Here is a 7500-nt window from a genome sequence, read left to right as displayed (position 1 = left end):
GCGAGACCCGGCCAGCCCGGCCCCTCCCCTCCCCTTCCCCTCACCCACATCCTCCACCACCCCCTCCTCTGCCGTGCCCTCCCCACTCTTGCGTTCTTCAGCCTCGTACCCTCCACTTCCTATCTCTCCCTCCATTCTGCATTTTCCTTTTCCCCCCACATCGTCGTTCTGTTTTGCATCTTTCCTCCTCTCTTTCCTCCTTTCGCTTTATCCGTTCCAGTTGCGTTTCTTCATTGCTCTCTTACCGCCAATCTACCAGCTCCTCTTCTCTTTATTCCCCTCTTCTTACCACCTGTCCTCGTCCCTCCTTTCCTCTCCCCTTCCTGCTACCTGTTCTTTCCTCCTCTTTTCTTTCCTCTCCTTTTCTCTTCTTTTTCTCTTCCGCATTCTATTCTCCTTTCCACCACCGTTCTTGCAACTTGTCTTCCTCTCTCTTTTCCTTTACCTCTTCTTTTGCAATCACAAATTGTCCTGTCCTCTTTTCTCCTCTCTTTTACCCTTCTTGTAACCTATATTACTTCTTCCCTTCTTTGCAACCTATCCGTTCCACATCTTCCCTCTCCTGCTCTTTCTTCTGTCCATCACTATCTATTCCATTCACCAACTTACCCTTAAATCTGTTTTTTTCATCCCCTTTATGCATTTAATACCTCCGCCCTCTCCTCCCACCCCTTCCACTCCCTGCAACTCTTCAATAGTCTGTGGACAGAGTGAGCTTTATTGTCGCAAACGTTAGCGAGTTGCATTCAACTATGAAGCTGTACAATGACCCATACAGTGACTCGGTCGATCAACATCACGTTCGCGTTAGTGTCTCCATCTATGAATGAAATCACCTGGTAAGTCTCAAAAAAACAACAGCAAAAACTACGTAATACGTCACATTACTTAGAGGCCCCCTATTGGCGAATTGGCTCAGAGTCTTGCTTTGCACAACGTTGACCCGCGTTGGAATCCAGCGGCCTCCGGTGATCGTGTATGCCCTGGAAGCCCAAGCACTCGGGGCAAAGGTAGTTCCTTTTGTCATACCTAAGCCACTCCAGCTCCTACTGATCGTCCATGCTCCTTCGTGATTTTGTAATCTATTGATTGCCCCCCTCACACATTCTTGCTGTGCTCTAGACAGACTACGATGGACACAAACGTGCGAAGAGACGCAAGTTTCCATCGAACTGAACCGAATCCTCTGTCGTTTGTCAAAATAACTTTTGTCCTTTTCTCTCTCTTCTCTTCTCGCCGTTCTATTCTGCATCTTTCCTTCTTTCGCTTTATCGGTTTCACTGCTTCCAGTTTCATTTCTTCACTGCTCTCTTACCAACAATCTAACATCTCCTCTTTATTCCTCTCTTCTCACCTCTCCTCACCACTCCTTTCCATCAAGCTGAATAAAATCGTTTTTCAATGGTCAAAAAAAAAAAACGTCGATTCTGCCAAAAAGTTTCGTATGTTTAACATGATACGAATTTGGCACTTTTTAAGGATTATCCTCTGGCCAACCGCCGGGCATACTTATTCAGTCTCGAGAGACTCCTAGGGCGCCACAGATTACACTATGTCCTTCGTCAGGTCCTCTGGGACATCATGAGTACTCAGGATTCGAAGGATGTTACACTCCCGGGACTAACACAGAGAGGCAGACTGTACTCTACTACATCTAATGTTAATTCGCTTACTGCAACCTATCATACTATATAGTGAACACTTTTAGTGTAAGAAGACAACGTACATGCCAGATTGGGTTTGTAAATGTGCTGGATGGAGAAAAGGCATCAGCTGAGCCTGACAGGGCGTAAACATACGTACGTACAAAAGATTACTACCACCAGTACCCATCTTGTTGTCCTCCCAGAGCTTCGAACTCAGCCTCTTACGTGTAAAGTGAGCGGGTTACCACTCATCATTACTGGGACCTAACATTTCGATATTACCAACATTGGGAATAAAAAACGCCTTTAAAAAAATATACCAATAGCTCCATGTATGGTGATCTGGTTAGATTTTGGAACAAACACATATAAACACACACACAAACATTTTATATATATATATATATATATATATATATATATATAATATATATATATATATATATACGTGTGTGTATGTATGATATACATGCATACATACATTATATATACATATATATATATATATATATGTGTGTGTGTGTGTGTGTGTGTGTGTGTGTGTGTGTGTGTGTGTGTGTGTGTGTGTGTTTGACAAGGTAAATGCCGAAGGAAATTATCGGAGAAGTTGTAAGGAGAGTGAGCGAACAAGATATAGTAGAGTGTAAGAAATAAATGCAAAGGAGAGAGAGGCAGAGTCAAGTGCCCTGAATAAATGTCTGGTTTTAGGTTGGGATTACAAATTTTATGGAAGCCCCTGCGAGAAAAGCACGGTTTCCATTTTGTTAGACTTACGTTTCATGAAATAAAGAAATGCAAAGGCTTGGAATTTGTTCTGTCAGGTATGTATTGGATCCCGGAAGACCGAAAGTTAAAGAATTATTACGTTTGATAATCGTTCAAAATAAATAAATAGTTAAATGAAAATTAATAAATACGACAATGAGGGCAAAATTAGTGTGGCGATCATTTTGACATGAGACGCGGGAAATATAAGGTAGAAAAAAATTAGATTCTAAATTCTTCCAGGTACTTATATACAGTATACTAGGAATCAACAGAAAAATCCGTTTCAGTTTAATCTAAGCAACGAGAGGGAAAAAAATGCAAAATAACAAAATCTGCAGATGTAAGGGAAATGAAGGCAAGGATAAGAGGCATAATGGTGGAAGGAAAGAGAGGCCATTCTAAAGTGGAAGTCGGAACAAATGAGAGGAAAGCTGATATGCAAATTTATGTGGAGCATCAGCTATTGCTGGGACACATAGTATTTGAGAAAAGGCTTCGGCAAACGTATGTGAATGGGATGGAGTGAGATTCGAGAGCGTTCATGGGCGATGCTCTGGTGGGCAGAAGGCTGAAAGAGATGTTGTTGGATTCAATTGAAATCAACGGAGTTTGTACACAATGATTGCATCATTACATGTTAGACAAATTAAGGTCTCAAGGATCTTGGAGTACATGAAAGCGAGTTGAGGTTATAAAAACTATATACTAAGAGCTGTGGCAAAATTATATGGAAAAACTGGTGCTGGAAAAGTATAATGAAACTCAAAACTAAACCGGAAATAACGCAAAATAAAATTAGAATATCTACTTGAAATACAACAGGAGGAGGGTACCATTATCCTCTCCGCATTATTAGTTTATATCATGTACATAAATGAACACACATGTATACATATGCACACACATACTCATATATATATATATATATATATATACACATGTGTGTGTGTGTGTGTGTGTGTGTGTGTGTGTGTGTGTGTGTGTACGTATGTACTGTATGTATAACTCATATAGCGCATCTGTATGTACTGTATATCTTTTCCTCCCTATCGCTTTATCTCTTTACTTTCCTCTCTTTCTCTTTCTCTCTCTGCCTCTCCTTTTGTGTGTGTGGTTTGTTGCCAGAACCGATCACTGAGGACTTCCCCTAATCTCTTGCCATTCACAACTGTTCTCGTGTATCGGTCTTTCAGGAAATCCTTTATCCATTTAAGCAGCTTACCTCTAAGGTCTCCAAATTCATCGGAAGTCTATTATACGGTACTTTGTCCAAATCCAAACATACACATTCCAAGCATTCCTTTCTTTAAAGTTCATCAAATGCTTTTGAATAAAATGTTCTCAGTTTTCATACACATGATTTTTCAAGTTTAAAACTGGGTGTGTTATATGTGCGTGTTCATGTATATATGTATGCATGTCTTTGTCTATACTAAATATATATATATATATATATATATATATATATATATATATATATATATATACATATATATATGCGTGTGTGTGTGTGTGTGTGTGTGTGTGTGTGTGTGTGTGTGTGTGCTATGTGTGTATGTATGTCTATACGTAAGTGCGCTTGTGTGCGCGTGTGCCTGTCCATGCGTGCCTGCGTGTATGGAAAATTTATTGAAGAAATTATACAAGATACGAATTCTTGGAAAGTCTTTTAAATATGCAAACCTGAAGGAGAGCACGCCACTCTTTCCAAAGAGCTCGATTAAAAAAAGTGACCTGAAATTTTGTCTCTTGACCCTAAAATCATTCCAAGGTAGAGGACCCCCCCCCCCAAAAAAAAAAAAAAAAAACTCCTTCGAAGGCCAAAACTGCTCTTGAGGACCCGAGGCCGGGTTTCCGGGGGGTAGAAAGTAAAGGAAGAAAGAACCCTCAATCTTTCGTGCCAAGATCACCGTAAGTGGGTCAGAGCCTAAGGAATTTGGGAAACTGGAAGCGCATTGGAGCAACTGGAAACGAGGAGTCCTAAATCCAAATGCACGTAGGGTCGTCGCTCTATAGAGATCTTGCTGGGGGCAAAGCGCCCTGAGGGTTTGTTAAACTAAAGAGAGAACCAAAACGCAGCCATAAGAATCAGGTCCCTATTTAGGGTCGGGGGGACTCCTTGTGCGTCTACGTACCTGGAGAAAAAGGTCGCCACTTACCCTTGCCTTTCTTCATTCGGAATAAAATGGTGATTAAATTTGGATTTAAGAAGGAAATGGGCAAGAACTGGTTTAACAACAGTGGTTAAAGAATAGAAATAGATTTAGTAATCTTGTAGTGAGCGCTGAAACTATCGGTTGCTTTAAGAGAAGGTTATGTAACTTTAGGGACGGGAATGATATGTGGTAATGGACATGGAACTGCCTGGTGTAGGCCTTATGGTCTCTTGCAGTCTCTTTCATTATGTTCTTATATTAAAATAATAAAACCAGAATGATACGCAGAGGTTAATCGAAATATTCGTTAAAATCTTTTGGTACACGGAAGAACTTAATTCATATACATAAACATAGCGAAAAGGTTTATGAAGTGGTAAATAAATTCCCTTATAGCCTACAAGCATACTTTCTACCAGCATATGTGTCAGTAGGTCACACTCGATCTATAAATGTATAGAAATATGTACACTACGCCTCAGGATCATGCGGTATAGTGGGGAACTAGTTCACTCTCGCCTCTTCTTAACTGGAACGTACAGATCGGGCGGGAGCGTGGAAACTTGCAATACCAAGCCAGCGATCTACCACCAAGCCATACCACACAGCAGGATCGCTTTAAAACAATATTGTTGTACAGTAGTATTCAAATGTTCACAGACAGTCTTACAATTCACTAATCTTTTAATAGGTGGTACAAAAAATATACGTTTTATTCTTGCAATATTTGGTCATGATAATTATCATTAGACATATTTAGAGTCTAGTCAGAACACACAGATCCAAGATCTATATATCAGTGTTTAGGCTTAACACAGAGTTGTCGTCAAACATTTGAATCACCAAACAGACCAAACTTTTGTCTTCATTTCTGGCGTTTATTGTCTGCCTTTCCACAACAATCCGAGTACCTTTTTCTAGAGATCCTTAAGTATATTTTTTTTTACTTATTTTTTGTTGTTGTCCTAATGTCAAAATTCCTATGCATCACTTGCGCTTTCAACTTCGTTAATTACAATACCTCTCCAGTAGAATCGTTATTGAAACATTTCTTGAATTGATGTCATTCTGTTGTATCTTATTCCCAAATACTGTAGCTTCAAATATTCTTCTTAATTGACTTTAATAGAAACTAAGAATCATTACAAAAAATGCCTTAATATATTCACTCCCGAATCTACCCCTCACAAAAAAAATTTACCAAGTCTTAATAATAATAATAATAATAATAATAATAATAATAATAATAGAATAAATAAAGTATTCTATCATTCTGAGGGAACTAAAGAGACGATTCTATCCCCGAATACTTAAATATGATCTCTCTTTCTCTCTCTCTCTCTCTCTCTCTCCCTTTCTTTATAACTTCTGTCAAATCAGCGCTGTACCCGTTCCACTGTTTTTATCAACACGGAATCAGTACAACGCTCTCGTCCCAGCAAACGTATGAACAGTACGTTCATCATCATAACCGTCAGCAACCGTTCCATTACCCAGTGAATCTTGCCCCGAATCTACGCGGTTCCTTTGAAACACAAACGCCGTCGACTTCGTCACGGTTCCCAAACCTTCACCTCCGTCTCTGGGCCACATCAAGGAAGACTTGTCCTCAACCCTTTCAACACAACTGACGGGTTATACGTTCGTCCTTGCTGCCACCCAAACGGCTTCAGTCAGTTCAGAAATGGTTTGATGCCCCAGATGGATTTTTATCGAACTCAAAACGCCTTTGGTTCACTTCCGAGACTCTTCCAGGGAGGCGACGCACTTTGCAGGCTTTTCTCTGGCGAACCAGAGACGATTTTCTTCAGGTCGGGAGACATGATCGGCATTAACAAACTCGATTAAACCTTTAGTGGCCAATAAATACTCTACCTAACGCCACACCGTTTTAATTCACTTTAGGAAACCCATAAAGGAAGAATCTCTGGCGAACTCTCGTGGAGGGAAATGGGGAGAGAGAGGAATGGTGGGAGAGAGAGAGAGATAGAGAGGGAGAGAGGGGAGAGAAAGAAGGAAAGAGAGAGCGAGAGAAGGAGAGGGGGGAGAGAAGGAGAAGGGGAGAGTGAGGGAGAGCGACGGAAAGCAAGGGAGAGAGAGAAAACGGCAGAGGACGAGGCAGAGAGGGGGAGAGAGCGAGACAGAGGTAGACAGAGGCTATGAGAGAGACAGAGAGAGAGAGAGAGAGAGAGAGAGAGAGAAAGTGAGTGAGTGTGTGTGTGTGTGTGTGTGAGAGAGAGAGAGAGAAAGAGAGAGAATGGGGGAGAGAGGGAGGGAGGGAGGGAGAGAGAGAGAGAGAGAGAGAGAGAGAGAGAGAGAGAGAGAGAGAAATTCATCGAACTAAAGTCAACTTACTCTAAGTGCTTTAGCCTGAAAGAGCTAAATGAATTTCGGCACCCCTCACTGCTCGGAACACTCCCTCTATCAGGCATACATACGTACATGCACTCACAATCACACATACACACACACACACACACACACACACACACACACACACACACACACACACACACACACACGAACACACACACACACACACACACGCAAACACACACACACAGACATACACAAACACACACACACATGTACAACACATGCAAGCGCGTGGTCGCGTGCGTATGAATTTTTCATGGTCAATGATACAAATTGATAAAGAAAAATTGTTTCAATTTTCGTGTATTTCGTCATAGCGAGAGACAAGTCCAGGAGAAAAATGAGAGAGATGGACTTGAAAGGCAAAACAATGAAAATGAATTAGTATAAATGTACGAGAAATGTAGAATAACGAGAGAGGATATATAACAGATGGAAAGAAAAATAGTTTCCAGTGAGTGGTGCTAAAAGAAATAAGATAAAACTAGGGAGATGAAGACAGGAGAGAGAGAGAGAGAGAGAGAGAGAGAGAGAGAGAGAGAGAGAGAGAGAGG

The 7500-nt window shown here is 40.9% G+C and overlaps 1 protein-coding gene across 1 annotated transcript in view; it reads right to left on the bottom strand.

Moving 5' to 3' along the window:
* Positions 1–399, bottom strand: part of LOC143030061 (uncharacterized) — a gene marked incomplete at its 3' end in the record, with an annotated part of 248742 nt that extends 248343 nt beyond the window's left edge. Inside the window, exon 1 of the mRNA XM_076193265.1 lies at positions 1–399. This exon is cut by the window's left edge and continues 156 nt beyond it.
* Between the last annotated feature and the right edge of the window lie 7101 nt (positions 400–7500).

Source organism: Oratosquilla oratoria, chromosome 11 (genome assembly GCF_046742065.1).
Source record: "Oratosquilla oratoria isolate Oo_2021 chromosome 11, ASM4674206v1, whole genome shotgun sequence".
Taxonomy (NCBI): domain Eukaryota; kingdom Metazoa; phylum Arthropoda; class Malacostraca; order Stomatopoda; family Squillidae; genus Oratosquilla; species Oratosquilla oratoria.
This window is presented reverse-complemented; position numbering and strand designations above follow the sequence as displayed.